We start from the raw sequence: 22,425 nt of genomic DNA, 5'->3' as shown, positions 1-22,425 counted from the left end.
TTTCGCAAATAGCTTGCCCGAAGCGTTGCGCGAAGTGTTGAATATTTGCAAAGATTGTGTGGCCACTCCATTTCTCATATATATATATATATATATATATATATATATATATATATATATATATATATATATATATATATATATATATATATATATATATATATATATATATATATATTGAATAAAGTACCCCCTCTTGTAAAACATAAGGATATTATAAGTTACCGAGGCATTTCATGACCATATTAAAACACGAGGCCTAAGGCTGAGTGTTTTTATACAACTACAATAAGGTCCTCTGCACTCAACCCATTATCAATATATTTAAGACAGAGACATTTTGTGCATACTGCTACTAAAAAATGCCTTACCCTTTAAACAACACAGGGATTGTTTGTCCATATATTGCAATATATTTAGGGCTCTTACACATGAGCATTTTTACCTGCGCTCCCCTGCGTTCCGTTTTTCGGCGTTCAGCCGCAGGGGAGCGCAGAAATAGACGCATTTAATTATTTCAAATGGGGCTGTACTCACACAGGCGCATGGAGGCGCCGAACGCAGGAAAAATGCAGCATGTTGCGTCTCAACCTGCGTTCGGCGCCTACATGCGTCTGTGTGAGTACAGCCCCATTTGAAATAATTAAATGCGTCTATTCCTGCGCTCCCCTGCGGCTGAACGCCGAAAAACGGAACGCAGGGGAGCGCAGGTAAAAACGCTCATGTGTAAGAGCCCTTAAGCTGGCCAACTACGTCAAAGTCATCCCATATCTGGCCAGTCCTACGCTTAATTTTATCTGATTCATTAAGAATTCAATTGCTTGATTATACATTTTACAAAGGGACTAAGTTTTACCTGCAACTTACTAGCTGCTTTCAAAGTAAAACTCCCAAACTTGGCTGCCCTTTTATTAGACACCAGTGGGATCACCTGACATATATATATATATATATATATATATATATATATATATATATATATATATATATATATATATATATATATATATATATATATATATATATATATATATATATATATATATATATATATATATACACACACACACACACAGAGTTAGTAGACCTGACCAGTATAACTTATGCCCAATGCAATTTATCAAACATTTTAGAAAACTACAATAAACCCTAATTAGGGTTTCCCTTTTAAGTTGGAAGCATGACACCCAGTGGGATAGGATATTCAAGTGATTACTCATTACCCATCAGCCATTAGATATTAATGTGATCCAGACATAGTAACAAAGCACTGATTAGCTAACGGACCAATTGGTCAGACCGCACAAGCAGAAGTGGAGACATGTGTGGGGTCGGGGTGAATATTTTTGTCATGTACCATATTGTGTTGTTTATCTGCCCACCTTGGTAGTTTATTACTTTACTATAGAGTAAAAAGTGGTAGTTTGCTGTACAGAGAACATATGGTAGATTAAGGGAGCACTCAGTAAGCACTACAGCAGCAAAACCAAAAAGGTGGATTTAAACCATTACATTACATACAAAGGCCTTCCATTGCTTTTTATATGGGCATCCGTTACAGCAAATTGGATTTTAATTTGAAGACTGTCAGAAGATGATAACTGCATGTGTGGTAGGAAAAAGGACTGATCTTAATAAACAGCTTTAGAGCTTGTCACTAGGCTGCATAAGGACAATTAGGACACACTTTTCAGTAAGATCTGGAGCAAGTTGAAAAGAGACATAGGATAAATGAAAAAAACCTACGGTAATTTTGTAGGCAATTATAAGTAATATATGGTGTTGCTTTTGCTAACAATTAATATCTTTAAAAATAGTCTCTTTATTGGAGCTCCCTATATATGTTCTCTGGTCCCTGTCTGTGTTTCAAATGAGGGGTGGGCGTGTCCTAACGGTCCCTGCCAGAAGCACAGTAGGAGGGGGGACAGCCAATCACAGCCCTGCAGTGACAAGCACAGACAGGCTTTAGTTCTCTATCAGGTCCTGCTAGCTGCGGATTGGTTCCTGTCCTAGAGTACAGGGAGCCTGGGAATTCAGGGAGCAGGAAGTGGAAGGGAGGGATTATTAGTGTTTTTTGAAGAAATATTCAATAAATCAGCCTGAAACACTACTTTTTAAAGCAGAATTCTATATCAAAAAGAGTATAATGCACTGGTACATTCTTATTTTTTACACAAAATGTCTCCTTTGAAGATTCGATTTTTTAGAGAGGGGTTTGTTTATACAGAGGGCAAACAAACACTTTCATGGAGGAGCAAATGATCTTTGCCATTTATACATGGAATAATCTTCCCCCTACTGTAAAATAAAAGCATTTAAAAGCATTTCATTCATATACTGTAAAAGCACTTGGCTGAGTGTTTGTGCTCATGAAGAACATACAGGCCATGGAGTTCTTAGGTGACTTCTAATATCCCGGTATACACTTACAACAGAAGGTATATGACTTTATATAATACACACAATTGAGTAAGTCATGTGGCACAGGCACTCATAACAGATGAATTCAACAAGTACTAGTTATAAGGAGAAGGATGTCAGTCATAGCAGTTATTCATATAACTTAATTCTTATATTTTATCTTATGATTTAAAATGAAATAAACACAGTGCATTTCACATAAAGCAAATACACATTATATAACTTATACAGGTATGGGTCCTGTTAACCAGAATGCTTGGGATGTGGGGTTTTCCAGAGGATTTTTCCATAATTTCCATCTTCATACTTAAGGTCTATTAAAAATCATGTAATCGTTAAATAAACCCAATAAGTTGGTTTTGCTTCCAATAAAGATTAATTATATCTTAGTTTGGATCAAGTACAAGGTACAGTTTTATTATTACAGAGAAAAAGAAAATCATTTTTAAAAATGTGGATTATTTGGATACAATTGAGTCTATGGGAGACGGCCTTCCCATTATTCTGAGCTCTCTGTATAACTGGTTTCCGGATAATGGATTCCATACCTGTAGAATAAAAACAGGTGAAAGCAGCTTTATAATTACAGAATTTGCTCACTGTCAGTTTAATCTGTATAGAAATGTAGGTGCAGGGCACCCACATTAGCCCCAACTCAAAAGTGTTGCATGCAAAACAGGATGAAAATTTGCCGAAATGCGTTATTTTTTATGGCGAAACTTGGAAAAACACTTCTTTCAGTGTGGTGTCATATTCAGTAGCAGAACATCCTTAAATGCTGTAGAAAAATTTATATCAAAAAATGATATAAGTCCCAAAGCTTTCTTCAAGTAAAAAATATTAATTTATTGAAGTACATTTTAAAAGAATTATAGCTGGTACATACTACCCCCCATATCCCACCTTACGCGTTTCGCTCCCTCCGGCGCTTAGTCACATACTACCCCCCATATCCCACCTTACGCGTTTCGCTCCCTCCGACGCTTAGTCATAGGTGTGTCACACCTATGACTAAGCGCCGGAGGGTGCGAAACGCGTAAGGTGGGATATGGGGGGTAGTATGTACCAGCTATAATTCTTTTAAAATGTACTTCAATAAATTAATATTTTTTACTTGAAGAAAGCTTTGGGACTTATATCATTTTTTGATATACATTTTTCTATAGTTGATGGCCCTTTTGAACTTGGGCGAGTCCCGTGGGCTTGGTTTGATAATAATATGGACTCCCGACTTTGTATAGAATCCTTAAATGCTGGTCATGACTGCTGGTTAAAAGGATAAAAGATGGGCACTCCTGTTGTATTACACACGGTCAAGGTCAACTCAAACTACTTTCTTTTATACAAGACCCCTTCTAACTGATGAGGCACTGGTGATGCCAACAAGCTGGAAAATGAGGCTTTACTTCAGCACAACTGGTTTTGAGCATTGGCAAAGTAATAATCCACATGTTTACAATTGTTTAATTCACCACTAATTAAAATGCAAAATGGGCCTCATGTTGCTAACATAAACACAGAATTGGCCCTCACACTGCACACAAACCCTTTCGAGACAATTCAGATCTAGATCACAGACACAGGGAAGAGGGCTTGACAAGCTGTGCCAGCCTCATTGTGCGTTCACTGTTTATTAGATTACACTATAAACAAGAAACTGTGCTGCACAGGTTTCTACAAGAAACTGCTGGAAATACTTTAAAATGGCATGGGCTTAACAGTAAGTGGTGGAGTGCTGCGAGCAGTTCTACTCTCCGGTTTTAAATAGTCACCAGCAACGGCTGCATTGTGATGTGGCTGCAGGCAATGTTGATAAGCGCAAAGGCGGCAGTTTGGTTGAGACTGGGAAATTCCCTCTAGAGATTCCTTATTGGATAACTGGCACAAACACGCTCTGCACATGGCCAGATTCCTGAGAACAGCTAAATATTTGTTAATATCTGGAAACCAACTTTTAATCGAAAAGCAAGTGTTTAAGCACCTGCAGTTATTGTATTGATAACCTATTAATCTTTAGGCAACAAGTCATTGCCTTTTTATTGCCTAATTGAATACTCTGCAAAATACATGGCAATTTGCATGGATTTGCCTTGGGTGTGTTTAACCACGTCCCATTATCCCCCAACCATAGCCTATCACAGCCTTTTTTTCTGATCACACACACCCAGACGTGGGGACCAAAACTGGGTGATTCATTAGAATTTTTTATCACGTCTGTAGCGGTGCCTGAAACCGTGTTATAAAGGGGATACTAATGGAATGATCAATACCATAATTCCCAGCTTTCTGTATAATAGAGCCCATGCCTGCTGGAACTTAGGAAGGTACAAACAGGGTAATGTAATTAAAATGTCCTAAATTAGGCCACATCTAGTAACACATAGAAACAGTTTGTGTGTAAACAGCTGACCCTGCTCATTGGTTGCTCTAGGTTTCTAGAAATTAACACCTTATATACAGCAAAACAGATCCTCTTCAGTATGCTAAACTGAACCCAACAAATAATAACAGCCCACCAGCATAAACCACTTCTGTAGCTTGCTCCTTTGGGAGGGTTTAGGGTTTTATGTTTAATATGGATGCAAATTACAGAGAGGAGGAGACTGGCGAGGAGGCCCAGACTGACAATCTGTAGATTCCGGCAAATGTAAGAAGGGCTGTTGTATGATGCCATAGACATCATATTTTATTGGGCCTGTGCACGGCTGTTTGGGCCTCTGTGTACATGACATGACGCAGCCCAATGCCTAGAGCACTCACTCATTCACATGCGGGGGGGGGGGGGTGTGATCATGCAATCCTGTCAGAACTTGCAAACCTGTCAGAATGGCAATATAAAAGTTATGTGGGGTTTTTTTTTTTTCACCAGTAACTCCCTTAAAAATGCAGTCATTAAGATGTTTTTAATCTGACTATTTAACTGTAATTTCATAAATTTCCCAATCGCTGGGAACAGGGTAGGAAGGAGATTCAAATGATTGTCAAAATCTCGTGCCCAGTTTCCAGTTCAGTCAGCTGTGGCCAGCATGTCGTAACCAGCAATTTGCCACTACAGGTCCGGGTCTTTGTGTCCTGCCCACAAATCCGGGCCTAGTCCTAACTATTGTGAACTCCACCTGGCTATGATCCAGTCAACTCAAATTTAGTCATGCACTGACAACTACTACTACTTCTTCTAAATAATTATAAAGTGCTGCATGACTTGCTGGCTCAATAGAAATGAATGACAACAATTAAAGGTATGACAGAGGGCACAAACCTAAAACTAACACAATTAATTATTAAAAGTTCTGCTCAGCCAGGCCACAAAGCACAGTTGTTTGGTTCTGTCACTTTCTAAAGGATTTGTTCAGTGTAAAAATAAAAACTGGGTAAATAGATAGGCTGTGCAAAATTAAACCAAAAATTTGTCAAAAATGTCATCTATAAAGGCTGGAGTGACTGGATGTCTAACATAATAGCCAGGACACTACTTCCTGCTTTTCAGCTCTCTTGGTTTCCACTGATTGGTTACAAGGCAATAACCAATCAGTGACTTGATGGGTCCACAACGGTCATAACTAGGGATGCACCGAATCCTTCTGCCTGGCCAAACCAAATCCTAATTTGCATATGCAAATTAGGGGGGATAGGGTTGCCACCCAGCAAACCTGTCAGGATTCCCTTAATTGACACAGTGCTTGGCCAATAACTGATCGCCGTGTCATAGCCCTGCCCCCTGATAGCACGGACACTCCCATCTATGTCATGGACCGTCCCCTGATGTCACAACCCCACCCCCCTGCCCAGTCTCCACCGTTTCAAAAGGTGGCAACCCTAGGTGGGGATGTAAATTGCATGACTTTTTGTCACAAAACAAGGAAGTAAAAAATGGCTGCCCCTTCCCACACATTCCAATTCGGTTCAGTATTTGGCCGATTCAGGGGTTCGGCCAAATCCAAAATAGTGGATTTGGTGCATCCCTAGTCATAACTGTTGATTTTAAATCTGAGCTGAATGCTGAGGATCAATTGCAAACTCACTGAACAGTTATGTCCCATGTGGGCCCCCTTCAAGTTGCTGACTAACTCAGAGTTAGAGAGCTGAAAAGCAGGAAGTTGTGTTTTGTTCTGTTAGACATCCAGTCACTCCGGCCTTTATACATTACATTTTTGCCTAACTAACTATATTAGAATTTTTTTTTATTTTACGCAGACTATTTACCCAGTTTTTATTTTTACCCTGAACTGTTCCTTTAACAGTTTTTTTCAATGTATTTGTAAGGTTATCACTGGATGTGCCTTGCTATCTAGCTATTATACAACATATTCTGCTATATACTTCTTTAGTTTAAGCACCTGGCAATGAAGTCAGGAAGAAACACTTCAAGTTTAAGGACTCGCACAAGTGAGTCACCCAGGTTAAACCATCTGTTTTGCAGTGATTTCACATAACCTGCAAGAAGCAGATAAGCATATTGAGTTAAGGCAGACAGAGGGAGAATCTGCCTGTTCCAACAAGTAATACCTGTATTTGCTGCTTACACAAACACGAGCCTCCAGTTTGCAATCAGTTGGAGTTAGTGCAAAGCGCCCGGATGTAGCTGTTAGAAGGCCAGCAGGTGAGCCAGATGCTACAAACTTCTGTTATGTTTTCTGCCTGGGCCTGTAATTATTTACAGCATAGAGCAGCTGTCGAACATCTGACCCACCCTGCTTTTATGGACACTTAACCCTTCACGGCAACAACAGTTTTAGCTTTCTACCTCAGGGTGCATCAACAGACTGAACCTTCCATGGGCACATTAAATGATATCCTTTACTAGCAGCCAGTTTAAGTTTAGCCGTTTCTATTTGTAAAAGGATTGAATTCCTTTTAAAGTTCTATTGTCAGTGTAACAGAAACTGAATTAGTCCCCACAATCACACTAGTAGAATGGATGCAGTTGGCAGGATATTTCTTTAAATATATTAACAAGTAGAAAAAAACATTGCAAAGGCACTACTGTCTTTTGCGATGTGGAAGGAATTATTTCAACAAAAAGGGGGAAATAATGGCAATTTTGCAGCAGCAAGCCAAGACAGTTAAGTAAATCATTAATCTCCAAAACAAAACTACATTAAAGCTCAGCAGTCCAAAATGAAATATGTATTCACTGCTAGAAATGGTTAGGAAAGGCTCCCTTGAACCACTCTGAACTGTTGTCAGTATTGACCATTTGCAATTATTATGCAGCAGGTCCATTAATCACAGTTGTGTGCCTGGCTCACTCAAACGGCTCTTTTCTGTCTCTGCAAACTGATCAAACAATGCAGAGTGTACCAGTTTTTCTGTATCCCTTTCTAAATGGTGCACATGTGGGTAACTAGCTCCTGTGTGGAGGTGAACAGAGGAAAACTAGACTAGTCCAACTTGCACTACTTGCACAGGCAGCTCTATATTTAATTAAAAAGAGAGAAATCAGATGACACTGGATTTAAATCTGACAAACATACACAGAAATGCTATGACTTCAGTTCAGTTCGTTGATCGGGAAGTTTTGAAAATGTGTCCATATCTGCCAGTGTATGGTTCATCTGCTGCAGCTCTTCTTTCCTTCCCGCAGATAACAGAACAGCAAGAAAAAGTTCACACTGAAATCTAAAGTTGGTAATACATAGGGAGATCCGCTTGTTTGGCGACATTGCCAAATGAGCAGATATCTCCCCAATAAGCCCACTTTGAGTTGGGCAATATCGGGCTGATCCACTTGTGAGCCATTGGGCCCAGGGCTGGGTTTACATAGAGGGCACCCATAGGCCTGCTGCCATTAGTCACCGCTGCCCCCTCCCCTTCATTCGTGCACATGCACAAATTTTCATCATCAGGTTGGGAGCACTGGGGATTGGTGCATGGGAAAAAATTATTGTATCTCATGATCAGCCCCGGTCCTTGATCCAGCAGGATTTTTAAACCCGCCCCATCAACATCTGCACGACTTTCAGCTAAATTTCGAATTAGGAAAGCGCTTTGGTGGGCCCCATACACTGCCGACAGAATAAGAATATCTGCTCTTGTATGGGGAGCTTAACTTTACTACCTGACCGTAAACCTGGACTCCCAAGAATAGCAATAGTATTATTAATGAAAATTATTTCAGTTTTACAAGAAATGATTGCTTTACAAAGGTATAGTAAAACACACACATTAGTATTTGTGCTGGCATCCCCACTGCTGAGGGCCACCCTAGGGAGGCCAGACCAAAAATAACTGCCAATACAATAAAAGAAGTGCTGCTGATGGAAAAACATATGTGAAACTTTTATATGTGTTTATATATGTGACTTTTTCCAAAGTCTCCTCGGTAGGTGACTGTGTAAGGACGAAGCAGCACATATTTTCCAAGTGGAAATTTACTTAGGATTTTTTTTAGAAAATATTTTTTTCCTTTCTTTTGTTCATCAAATTTTTTCAGTCTGAGTGCCTTATCAAGTGTTTTTATAATGACTCAATAATGGAAAATTAACTCTACAAACGTCTTTTGTAAGCAGGTGTAGTAAATAAGAAGTCACGTGTAATTGAAGTTATAATAAGATGTGTATGTTAGGGCCAAATTGCAAAGATTTATGGGAGAGAACACTGATCTGTTATAAAACATCAGCATTTATTTATTATTTTCCTCCATCGCCTAATGCTGCTTATTTCTCTGTATCTTCATAAGTTAAAATCTAGAACCATGTAGATCTGAATATAAACTATAAGGGCTAGTCCACACGGGGAGATAGCGACGCGTTTGCGGTCGCGGCGACAAAGCGCTGCGACAGTCGCCGCGACAGTTTTGTATGGGCGCCTATGTAAAAACGCCTGTGCTAACCACACGAGGCGATGCGCTTTTCAACAGTCGCCTGAAAAAGCCTGGCGAGGCATTTTCAGGCGACTGTTGAAAAGCGCATCGCCTCGTGTGGTTAGCACAGGCGTTTTTACATAGGCGCCCATACAAAACTGTCGCCTGCGCCGGTCGCGGCGCTTTGTCGCCGCGAACGCAAACGCGTCGCTATCTCCCCGTGTGGACTAGCCCTAAGAGCTATTCCTGAATTTGTTCGGCTTCCTGAAGAAAAGGTTTTCAGGTTCTGAATTTCATTTTTACTGGCCTGCAAAGTTTACAATAGATTTGAATAAGAAAGCCATAGTGAATTTGAATTAGAGGTGAGGCAGAGGCAATACAATAGAAAATGCATTTATGTTCTGTCTTTGGTAAATAGCCACTCATATTGCAGTCGAAGATTTAATAGAACTGGCAGAGGATCACAATGATTGCATTTTACTTCCAGTTGTCATTTAAGCAGGCTTAACAGTATGCCAGTCTGGAACAAAAGAAAAGAACATTCTGCAAGGAGTATGTGGACATTTAATTAAGCATGATCTGTTACTGTCCATCAGCAGGAACTTGGAAATACTGGGTGAAGCAGGAACCACCTGTCTCACGCCTTCTGTTCAAGACTGGAAATACAATGGAGTGATTTTGCTACCATCTTTATTTCTTTCCTCGCCCAGTTATTTATTTCCTCTAGTTAAAAGTTATAGAAAAGACTGCACAGATAGGAAATCAACATTTGCACAGTTAGGATTGCCACCTTTTCTGGAAAAAAATACCGGCCTTCCTATATATTTATCTTTTCCCCCTATTAATAACATTGGTATCAACCATCATTTTTACCGGCCAGGTGTCAACCTTATTACAGATATAGGAACCTTTATCCAGAAAGCTTCAATTTATACATAGGCCATTTTTTTTGCCAAGAATTGCAGAGTTTCGTGTTTCTTTGCCGAAATTCACCAGTCTGTTCGCGACAGAGCCACAGAGATACTGTTATGGGGAATCGTGTTTTTTTCAAAACACACCAGTTAATAGTGCTGACTGAACTGAAAATCCATTTTTCAAAAGAGCAAACAGATTTTTTAGATTTAATTTTGAAATCTGACATGGGGGTAGACATATTGTCAGGTTCCCCACAGTCATGTGACTTGATCGGATTCAGTCACTACTGCTGAACTGCAAATTTGAGTGATAACCTCCCCCCCCCCAGCAGCCCATCAGCAGAACAATGGGAAGGAACAGCACTCAGTAGTAAAAATCCTTTTGTCCCACTGCCACTCCTTCAGTTACATTGAGTAGGAGGAAACAACAGCCTGCCAGAAAGCAGTTTGAAAACTATACCATAAAAATTATAGGGATGTACCAAATCCAGGATTCGGTTCGGGATTCGGCTTTTTTCAGCAGGATTCGGCCGAATCCTTCTGCCTGGCCGAACCCTAATTTGCATATGCAAATTAGGGACGGGGAGGCAAATTGCGTGACTTTTTGTCACAAAACAAGGAAGTAAAACATGTTTTCCCCTTCCCTTCCCTAATTTGCATATGCAAATTAGGATTTGGATTCGATTCGGTATTCGGCCGAATCTTTTGCGAAGTATTCGGGGGTTCGGCGGAATCCGAAATAGTAGATTCGGTGCATCCCTACTAAATTACCAGGGGTCCTGTGTTCCATTTTATGCAGAGCATGGTCTTTAAAATGAAAATATACTCCCCCTTGGAAACAAACTCATTCAGTTTGGCTTATATAGCATAAACACTACATTAACTACCAGAACTAAACATAAAAAAAAATGTATACCGTGCACAGAATCTGTGTGTGCAGAGGTTGGGGAATCAGGCACTTTCAGCATAGACAGACTATCTATGGAATTGGCTATTCATAAAAAAAATTTTATTTTTGTATTTATTTATGTCAGCTCAGATAGTTTTTGTGCTCTTACCTAACTCAATGAGCTCATGTCAACATATTTTCTGTAATGATTTTGTTATAGTTTGCACCCAACGGACGGCCGGGTTTCCGGATAATGGATCCCATACCTGTACTTCATAGTTTTGCCAACTATAGTTATACTGTAGAATTATCGGTTTATTAACTTTTGCTTACTGAAACAGTTTATTTATGTATTTCTCCGTAGCAATGAAAATAGGCAACAGAAAAAAAAAAATTTGATGAAAAAAAGAAATTCCTAATACTTGAAATTGCACTTTCCTAGATGATCAGGTGTGTGTTTCTCAGCTAGTTCTCCTCTCTCTCATCTATTGTGAGGAAGATAAAAGATACTGTCTGGAACTGTGTGTTCTTATCTATTATATTGGCACTAATGCACCATGCACAGTTTGCTCCACTTTTCCAAAATCTCAGCAGCTGGACACAATCTTGACCGTATCAGACCGCAGAAGAGCTTGGCACTTCATTTGAGCACTTGTACTCTGCACAATAGCTCAAATGTCTGAGGGCTTTAATAACTTTCCATTTTCTAATAGACAAACAGCATGTTGTTGGGTTATAGATTTTAAGAGGGAGGAAAGAAGTTATTTAATTGTGTTGCTGCTAAAGGAGAGCTTTGTTAAAGATCTCATGGGCCAGTATGCTGCACAGATGTTACCATACAACAATGGATTTAAAAAAGGAGAAGCAATTACATTTAATGAAAAAGCCAATAGACAGAAAATGCTTACAAAGACGTAAGTAAAAACGCCAAGTTTTTAAAAATATATATACCATCAAAAAGGTCTTCAGATTAGTCATATGCACAAAACAAAAGTAACAGTTTAAAGGACATAGTAATCACAACATGCTCTTTTTGCCTGAAAGTAAGCAATAATTTAGATTTGAAAAAGAAATACAGGTATGGTTCATTTTAAAATATTTAAAGGGGCTGTTTAACTTTAAATCAACTTTTAACATGATATAGAGAGTATGATGTATAGGTAAGGTTCATTTTAAAATGTTTAAAGGGGCTGTTTAACTTAAAATTAACTTTAAGCATGATTTCGAGAATTTGCAGTTGGTTTTCATTTTTTATGTGTTTTTGAGTTATTTAGCTTTTTATCTAGCAGCTCTCCAGTTTGTATTTTCAGCAATCTGGTCGCTAGGGTCTAAATTACCAAAGCAACCATGCACTGATTTGAATAAGAGACTGGAATATGAATAGGAGAGGGTCTGAATAGAAAGATAAGTAATAGAAAGTAGGAATAACAACAAATTTGTAGCCTTACAGATCATTTGATTTTAGATTTGTTCAGTGACCCCCACCCATTTGAAAGCTGGAAAGAGTCTGAAGAAGGCAACAGATTATAGAAAGAAAAAATAAAGACCAATTTAAAAGTTGCTTAGAATGAACCATTCTATAGCCCAGTAAAAGTCAATTTAAAAGATGAACAACTCCTTTAAGACATGGTGATCCAAACTACAGAGAACCCTTCTCAAGAAAATCCCAGATCTCATTCCAGATAACAGATCATAAATCTGTGGTTAGTTTTGTGCTGGAATCTTTATTTCCTTTATTTCTTTAACAACGCATATTGTCACAGTGGCCATGGAAGCTATGTGGAAGCCACTTTTTACATTACTGTAGCTTTCAAGTTGGAGCCAGGAGCAAGACAACTGCAGCATCTGAATCTGTAAAAACGGCACTTGTGGTGTTCCAAACACGTTTAAGAACGGTTTATCGGTCAAGTTCAACAATGCAGACCTGACAGGAGAGGTCCATATCAATAAATCAATGCTGTCCGTCACCCAATGGTGTTTTTTTTTTTCAAACCCGCCAGATAGATTTCTGCCTGATTTTCAGATTTTTGGCCATATATAGAACAAGGAGGACCAAAGCCCTAAAAACAGATATGGCTAGAAATGTTGCATTATAAGTATGGAACTTACTTCAGTAGCCCTATAACAGTAGTTATCAAGGACTTCATAGTTAAGCACAGGAGATTCCAATCATGGATTTTGTTAGTGTCAGTGACACACATGCTCAGTGTGCTATGGGCTGCTGTTGAGAAGCTAAGCTTAGTGGTTGTTGCAAACCATCAAGCATAAAATAAAGTTCATCTCTCATATAAGCTGATACTACATGGGTTGTTTATTAAATTCTCATGTTAATTGCAGTAATGTCTGAGCTGCCATGTGATGTGAATCTGAATTACTAGCCAGCCTTATTTTGTCACTTTATATATTTTATATTTTGAGTCAGTCCCTAAGCTCAGTAAGTGACAGCAGCACAGAGCATGTGCAGTGAATCAGCAGAAAAGAAGATGGAGAGCTACTGGGGGCATATTCAGAAAGGATGGATCTATACTGCTAAAGGGCTGCTGTTGCCTTGGCATGGTAGAGAACCCTAAAACATAATGTGCGTCATTTCTTCATATTTTGTATAGGCTTTAATTCTCCTTTAAAGTCTAAACATCAAACAACATGGATTCCAAAAGGCTCCAGAGTATTTTATCAGGTCAGTGAACAAAAGGTATCAATGTTTCTCATGCTTTTGGCTGGTTATTGCTGTCTGATTTGTGGTTGGGTTAATCCACTGGTCTTGCAAAGAACACTGCAGTTAATCGGATTAGTTATTCGGTACCTGGTATACTTTCATTTCGATTTTAATCTGGCAGAGTTATTGAACTGTTATGCATTCTTCTGTGAAAAGGAAATCCATTTATCTATACAAATACATTTACTTTTAGAACCCTGTATTCTTGTTTGTACAACCACATTTTTTTCCCTTAATTTGTCAGGACTTCTTTGCGAAGTAATGCTTCAAAAGTGATGTCAAAACATGCCACCATATACTTACTATTATATATATTGTGTGTATGTGTAGCAACAAACACATTTATGCCATGCAATTATTAACTGTTAAATTCCATCCATATCTACTAGCAAGAGATTCGTCCTGTAAGCTGCTCTGCTTTTACTTGCTGATGTCAAAATGGGTCTGTAATTTGCATGGCTGCTAAAAAGCACAGTTGAGTTGTTGACTGTAGGAGAATGCGATAGGTCAAAGGAACACACTAATACACAGTGTCGGACTGGGACACCAGGGGCCCACCAAAAAAAACTTAGACCAGGGGTCCACTCTCAGTACTATTATTCATACTCTCCTCACTCAACCTCTATTTGCCTATTCTGTTTTCTTTACATACTATAATCTATTATTCCATCTATTTAACCTCTTTGTTCTCATAGAAAATGGCCATGAAATAGGCCAAATATTTAGCAGCATGAGGGCCAACTGACACCTGGGCCCACCGGGAGTTTTTCTGGTATCCTGGTGGGCAAGTCCGACATTGCTAATACACCATTTATATTTTTAATGGTTAAAATATAGACTATTTAGAACTATTAAAGGATATGAAGAGAAAATAAAAAGAAAATAAAGAGCTCCACACACTCATGTGCCTAAAAGCTTCAGTGGTCTCTTAGCAAATAAATCTGAAAATACCAAAGATGGTGCCATGAGCTCTGCTGCGCTACTCTGCAAGGATAGGTCAGCGTTACTGCTAGGGACACTTTTTCAAGTAAAAGTCAATGAGAAAAGGCAGCAGGGAAGGGGCCAGTGGAATGTAATGAATGGGGGCTTTTCTATATAGGGGGGTTTCATTTTCCTTTAAGGATCCACTACAGTTTGAGTGTTTGTTTGCAACAATAACATGTTCCCTTCATTTAAAGGGGTTGTTCACCGTTGAATTAACTTTTAGTAGAGAGATGGAATTCTGAGACAATTTGCAATTAAGTTTTATTTTTTATGGGTTTGAGTTATTGGGCTTTTTATTCAGCAGTTCTTCCAAATTACCCTAGCAACCATGAATTATTCTGAATAAGAGACCGAATATGACTAGGACAGGCCTGAATAAAAAGATGAGTAATAAGTAGTAATAACAATATATTTGGTGCCATACAGAGAATTTGTTTTTTAGATGGGGTCAGTGCCCCCCCCCACATGAAAGCTGAAAAGAGTCAGAAGAAGGCAAATAATTCAAAAGCTATATAAAAAAGAAGGCCATTTGAAAAGTTGCTTAGAAATGGCCACTCTCTAACAAACTAAATATGGTGAACCACTACTTTGACCATAAGTAAAAGTGCTTGCCCACCTCTTATCAGTGGCATACCTAGATATATACAGTATATTAGGCATCCCCAGTGATTATAACCCTTTACTTAATACCCAGGACCGATACCTAATATCCAGGGAGGATAAACCTGCGCAGGCCCAGGGTATTTCTGAGCAAGCACTACTATTGTTCTTCATTCTTCAATGACCCCAGGCCAATGAATGCACAGAAAAGTGAAAATGATATTTGGCTTTTCATGCTAATGCACGTGACTACCTAGCCCAAAGAAGGAAAAACAGGGCTCCGCCGCCTCTTCATAAATACCCAGGGCCGGTGCAGTAGTGATTAGAGTCACTGAGGGGTGCTTAACATTTGTGCTTAAGGGCTCTTACACATGAGCGTTTTTACCTGTGCTCCACTGCGTTCCGTTTTTCGGCGTTCAGCCGCAGGGGAGCGCAGGAATAGACGCATTTAATTATTTCAAATGGGGCTGTACACACACAGGCGCCGAACGCAGGAAAAATGCAGCATGTTGCGTCTCAACCTGCGTTCAGCGCCTACATGTGCCTGTGTGAGTACAGCCCCATTTGAAATAATTAAATGAGTCTATTCCTGCGCTCCCCTGCGGCTGAACGCCGAAAAACGGAACGCAGGGGAGCACAGGGTAAAAACGCTCATGTGTAAGAGCCCTTAAAAAAGAAGGAAATGTTTAGCGGGAACACAGAGTTATTAAGTTGCTGGAAAACCTGAAGAAACCCCTAATACACTTATATGTAGGTCATCTGGCTAGTGCTTGTTCAATGATTGTCAGGTGATAGACTGGAAAAATTCAGTGACATATTTGCTGAATTATTTAATTACAAAGACACCATATTTCATGTGTACTTCAAAGAGTAGCTACACATATTGTATGCTTAATCTCTGGAAGTTAGCAGATAAACCAGTCAAGAAAAAAAGTATGTTGTAAATATCAAAAAAGCTCTGTTTTTTAAACTGCTTATCCTAAAACTATTTAGCAGGTGTGCTACGGATAAAGATCAATCCAAAGTGAACATCAGTATGCTGAAGCGACTGCTAGACTAGGCTAGGTTTAAATCTTCAGCCAATAAAATGGGAAATAGTCTCCTTGGTTTGTTTGGACTGAAGTCATGCCCAATAAATGTCAACAGAATTGGCTTACTTCATGCAAGATCTGATAAATGAATGGATTACCACAGAAACATCATTCAAGAAAAGTGTGAAATGACACGGCAACAGTAATGAAAGGAAAACCGTTTTACATATACTTTAGGTGCATTTCCCTCAAGCAAAATGTTGACATTTCATGATAGAAAATGTCAAATAATATAGCATTACACCAAAATATGTGCATCAGTACAAGATGGCTTAATACAGACTCGCCACCACTGCAGCTTGGTGTTCTACTGCTCTATATCTGCAAAATATAAATATCTTGGTGATTTCCTGCCAAATTTCTATCTTAAAGAAAACCAAACCAAAAAAGTAAATTTCCCAAAGAAATCAAGGTTTGCCTACATTTACCTATACTCAAAAGCAAGAAACCGGTAATACGTTATTTTTATGCTGCAAGCAGGCTTGGAACAATTTGTGATTATCGCTGCCAAAATCTTGGTTTTTTTCCTTAAGAAATTCATAAAAGTCATCCATACCACTTACAAAAATGTGGCATGAGGTGTTTTGATTGCTACCATCATGGATAGAGGCTTTGATCAAAACAATTTGAGCAGCTTGCAGTGTCTTATGCTAGAATAAGTGAAATGCACTGCTTATGGCACACCACAGTAAGAATCACAAGAATGCTTTTGTAACATAAACAGTAAATAAATATACACAGAACAAATAAAACTGGCAAAAATATATAGGGTGCACACCAAAAATGTATTTAAATTGCCTTGCCACGTATCAGTAGGAGAAAATTATTTTATATTAATTAGTAACAGTAATGAAATGGCACAGTCGTTTAATATAGATAAAAACATATTCCAAATATTTGATGTGCTGGATTCTAGATGCACCTTACAGAGAAGGAGACTTAAAACGTATGACCATGGGTAAAAGTATATAATGACGGAAATAATATTTTTAATACAAAAGATCTATGGATTAGATATTTATCAATCGAGTTCACCATTTGATAAATACGATTCTAAAAATCCCATAGGAATAAATAGAAAGTCGGTGAGTCTTTCCGTGATGAGTTCTGCATCTTATAAGTGTAGTCTAAAGTGTCAAGTGCACTCCCAGGTTTCTCTTTAGCAAATATTTTAAAGGTGCATGTAACTTATGCTGATGGCACACATACAGGTATGGGACCTGTTATCCAGAATGCTCGGGACCTGGGGTTTACCGGATAACTGGTCTTTCCATAATTTGCATCTTCGTACCTACTAGAAAATCATGTAAACATAAAATAAACCCAATAAGATGGTTTTGTTTCTAATTGGGATTAATAATTTCTTAGTTAAGTTCAAGAACAAGGTAGGAAGAGAAAAAGGAAATAATTTTTCGAAATTTCTGGATAACGGGTTTCTGGATAACAATCCTATACCTGCACCACTTTTACTCCAGCTGAAAAGCACATGAAAATTGACTGCTTGTAGCAGCAGTACCCATAAAGGACAGTGAGATAATCTAGATTCAATATATAATTGACTTTACATACATACTGTATGTACATGTATGTAGCTCTGCACAATGTACACATCCTATATACGTGTAAATGGGTCAGTTATAATTTTTTCTTTACTCTTGTTTTGAGTATACTATATGATCCTATATGATCATTTATATCTCTGTGAAAAAGTGCAGCACTTACTTAATGGAGTTCCTGAAGTGGTCCTCAGCTGGACTCTTCACAGTGCAACTGTTCAGCAGCCATAAATCCGCTTGCTCTGGCTTCTCTGCAAAGTAGTAAATAACATAGATATTAAACATAGAGTCCAAGTTTCTGCATTCTGTTCAAACTATTTTTTAGAAATGAGACAGGTTTGCGGAAGAACAGCACAAACAAATTAGTGCCATTATGACTGTATTTTTTGCTTGCTATAGTTAGTGACATAAGCAGAGAGAAAGCTCAGTAATCACTGTGTTGCTTAGATTTCTTCCTACATGCTACAAAAATGTCATTCTTAAGTGAACATTAAAAAAAGAATCTTTAAACCTGGAAGAAATTGAAAATCACTTTGACCATTCCAGTTTGGATTCCTAAAAGGTCAGTTCACCGTAACAAAATGTATTCTCAAATATTACACAACAAATATTGTCATTTTCCCTAATGTCTTTCATTTTCTATAATTCTTCTAAAGAATACTTTTATAATTTTTTTTCTTACATTCCTCAGGGGTAGCTCAGTAAGCCAGATAACTAAGATTTAATACAGATACAGTAGTGGATATTGTTGGGCAACAGCTGATGCTTCTGCCCTATGGAGCATGCTCCCCAAATATTACTAAATTTGGCCACAGAGCATGTGTTACAGTTAGAGTTGCCACCCGGCTGGTATTTTACTGGCCTAGCCGGTAAAACACCTGCCAAGGCCGGGGCCAGTATTACAAATTTACCGGCAATGCAGTTGCAGGTAATTTGTAATACCCTTTAAAAAAAGCCCCTGGCCTGCCCCCAATTCGCACAGAACTTACCTTTTCTTCCAGCGCTGTGGACACCTTGGCGATGTTGCTCCGCCCCTTTTGTGGCACACCAGATAGCTCCGCCCCTTTTGCATCACGGACCACCCCTTTTGGTGCCCGCCCCCCACTGGCCGGTAATATTTTTTAGTAAAGGTGGCAACCCTAGTTACAGTTGATACAAAAGTCCCTGACAATTCTCTCATCCTGTACAGAAACTTCATCACAATTAAACAGTTTCAAAATCAATGTCATAAAAGGGGGGGGGGGAATAAGCCAATTAAAAAAAAAAAAATTGTAGAAAATGATGGGGGTCATTTATAAACAAATGTGCTCTTGGGCAGTGACCAATGGCAACCAATCAAACTATTTCTTTCAGTGTTCAACCTGTGGATGGCTGAATAGACCTAAACACTGATTTGTTACTATGGGTTGCTGCCAAGGTGCAAATTTGCCCAGTGTTTATAAATGAGCCCCAAATCAAACTTTTTGTAAAGGTGAACTGTTGCTCAGGAGCCGTGGGGAACTGACTGGATATAAATATACTGTATAATTAGACAAATATACAGAAGACGTGTGAGTTCTAAGAACACAGTTCTTCATATAATCACAAAGGCAGATTGATGTTAATGTACCTAGGTGTTCATTTTTTTTTTGGTCCCGCACCTCGCCACAAAGCTCTAAAACTCGTATCTGTTAGCCAGGGCTTTAAACCTAACAACTATGCAGTGGTTTGAATCAAATAAAGTACAAAATAAATGAACACTTTCTGGTTGCAAAAGCCAGATGGGCCAATAAATACAGCGTTGCTTAGATTATATAAAACAATTTAAGTGAACTTCCCATTTATTTAATAAAATGTTTTGTGGCCTCTTTAATAAGTGACCATGTTAAACATCCAGTGTTCTTCAATTTGGCCAAGTAGGAAAAGCTAACACACAACACAAAGCCCTTATCTAAGAGGTTATATACTAAGTGGATCATAGAAATAGTACTTTCAGGTTACTGCCAATCAAGCAAAGGTTTGCAGAAGCAAATATGCAAATCAGATGCAAAGCAGCAACGGTATGTCCAAAAGTCTCAGAACACTTTTTTTCTTTTAATGCCTACTTCTCTCTTTCATGCAGACTTCAGGGCAGCAACAACTGCAATTTGAAAATCCTCTCCAGGATCAAATAAATGATCTTTATCAAAATAATCTATACAAGCATTCCGAGGGCTGGACCATTTCCAACAAGGCATAAACATGCCTGTTCTCCTGAAGTAACCTGTAAATCCAAATGTTAACCCAGCAGTAAAAAGAAAATACATATACCTTGTGTGTGTATGTATAGATATATATATATAAAACCAAAGGAATGGTGCACTCCGTAGACAAAATTAATACCTGGGTGCCAGCATAGGAAATAAGCAGTGAACAAGGATTGCGTCACTCACAGGGTTTTAGTAAAAAAACAAAAGAAAATGTATTATTAAAGGAACAGTAACACCAAAAAATTTAAGAGTTTTAAAGTAATGAAAATATCAGGTAGTGTTGCCCTGCACTGGTAAAACTGATCTGTTTGCTTCAGAAACACTACTACAGTTCATATAAACAAGCTGCTGTGGAGCAATGGCTGAAATTGAAAAACGGCTATATGGCACAGGTTAAATAGTGGATAACAGATAACACCATTAGACAGACAGAGCTTATTTGCTATCTGCTGTGTAACTTGAGCTTTTTCTCCTTTGAATGGCTGCCCCCATTGCTACACAGCAGCTCATTTATATAAACTATAGTAGTGTTTCTTAAGCAAACACAGCAGTTTTACCAGTGCAGGGCAACACTACATTATATTTTCATTACTTTAAAACACTTATTTTTTGACGTTACTGTTCCTTTAAGCCTCAACGTTTCGATCCCCCACGGGGATCTTCGTCAGGAGCAAAAACAAACAAACATCCACAGTGTATTCAAGTAACTGAATAGAATTCTACTAATAGAATAGTATCTTGTAATTGATCCCAACTAAAATATAATTAATCCTTAGTGGAGTAAAAATAATCTGATTGTGTTTATATTTAAATTATCTTTACTAGACTTGTGTAGAGATTCAAATTACAGAAAGATCCATTATCTGGAAAACCCCAGGTCCTGAGCATTCTGTTTAACAGGTTCCATGCCTGTACTATTATTTAGGCTAAGAAAGTCTACATGGTTCAGATCAAGCAGCAAGACTACATCATATCACTACATCATATCAATTTGCCTTCTGTTTGATCAAGCAGAAGCTAAATAGAGATCATGTAAATAGAGGGGTGAACTTGCTGGGGAAGTATCTGTTTTTCATCCTGAATCTTTTTATGATGTTTAAAACAAAGCCAGGACAAGAATAAAAACAATTCTGGTTCCTCACCAACAGCTGCAGGGTGTCATTGCAACTTTAAACTGCTAAGTAACTAGGTATGGTTTATTCATAAAACAGTGTAGCATAGGAGAAAGTATACTTGATCCCACCTAAATCTGAGTTACCCAGATTTAGCCCCCTTCCTCCAGTCTCCCGTCACTCTACCATATTCCCCCAATGTTTCACAATTCTTCATGATTCTCATTAAATCCAGACGTGTGCATGTACAGTAGCATTCACTGATTGTCATAGTGGAGCATTTGCACATTCACAGCATTCAGCGGCTTCAGGTGAGAATTTGCCCATGACTTCATTTCCAGGTAGCAGAAAAATGTTTCGTCAAACATATCATGCACTCCACCAATTTCATTTTTTTTTTTTGTATACATTTACATTACATTTTTGGTGATTTTGTGGCATTTGTAACCATTTTAATGCATTTTCAGTTCTACATAGATGTTGGCAAGTTATTTGTACCAGAAAAAAATTAGTTGGCCAAGTTAAACTATTTACATTTTTTGTGGATATATATATATATATATATATATATATATATATATATATATATAAGCACAATAATATGCACTTTATAGTAGAGTATGGAGAAGACTACCAGATAGGGCTTCTTGCACAAATAAACTGAACAGTATATATATATATATATATCTCAAGGAGAAAGGTCCCCCGGTGGCACCAAAAAGGCGGATAAAGATGTATACTCGTATGAAATAAATAAATATATATATATATATATATATATATATATATATATATATATATATATATATATATATATATATATATATATATAAGCAGAGTATGGAGCGCACAACAAAAAGAATAGCGAGGTATGGGTGCCAGAGCAAAAAAGTAATTGTACAATAGCGCTGGTGTCGGCACTCCCAAATCATCAAAATCAAAGAAACAAAAGTGCTGGTTAGAGCAGGTTTATTTTATCCAACGTTTCGGTTCTATATTAGAACCTTCCTCAGGGAACAGAAACCAAACAGTGCACAAACATGGCGCTCATTATATACACAAATTGGCGCCAAACATGGTTGCTAGGCATGCCTAGCAACCCACAAACATTG

General features: G+C 38.3%; 1 pseudogene; it reads right to left on the bottom strand.

Annotated features, from left to right (window-relative positions):
* The window catches only part of LOC108718534, a 544,081-nt pseudogene that overhangs the window by 464,642 nt on the left and 57,014 nt on the right, over positions 1 to 22,425 (bottom strand).

This window comes from Xenopus laevis, chromosome 6L, assembly GCF_017654675.1.
Source record: "Xenopus laevis strain J_2021 chromosome 6L, Xenopus_laevis_v10.1, whole genome shotgun sequence".
NCBI classification, from domain to species: domain Eukaryota; kingdom Metazoa; phylum Chordata; class Amphibia; order Anura; family Pipidae; genus Xenopus; species Xenopus laevis.
Note: the sequence above shows the minus strand (reverse complement) of the source record. Positions and strands in the feature narration are given on the sequence as shown.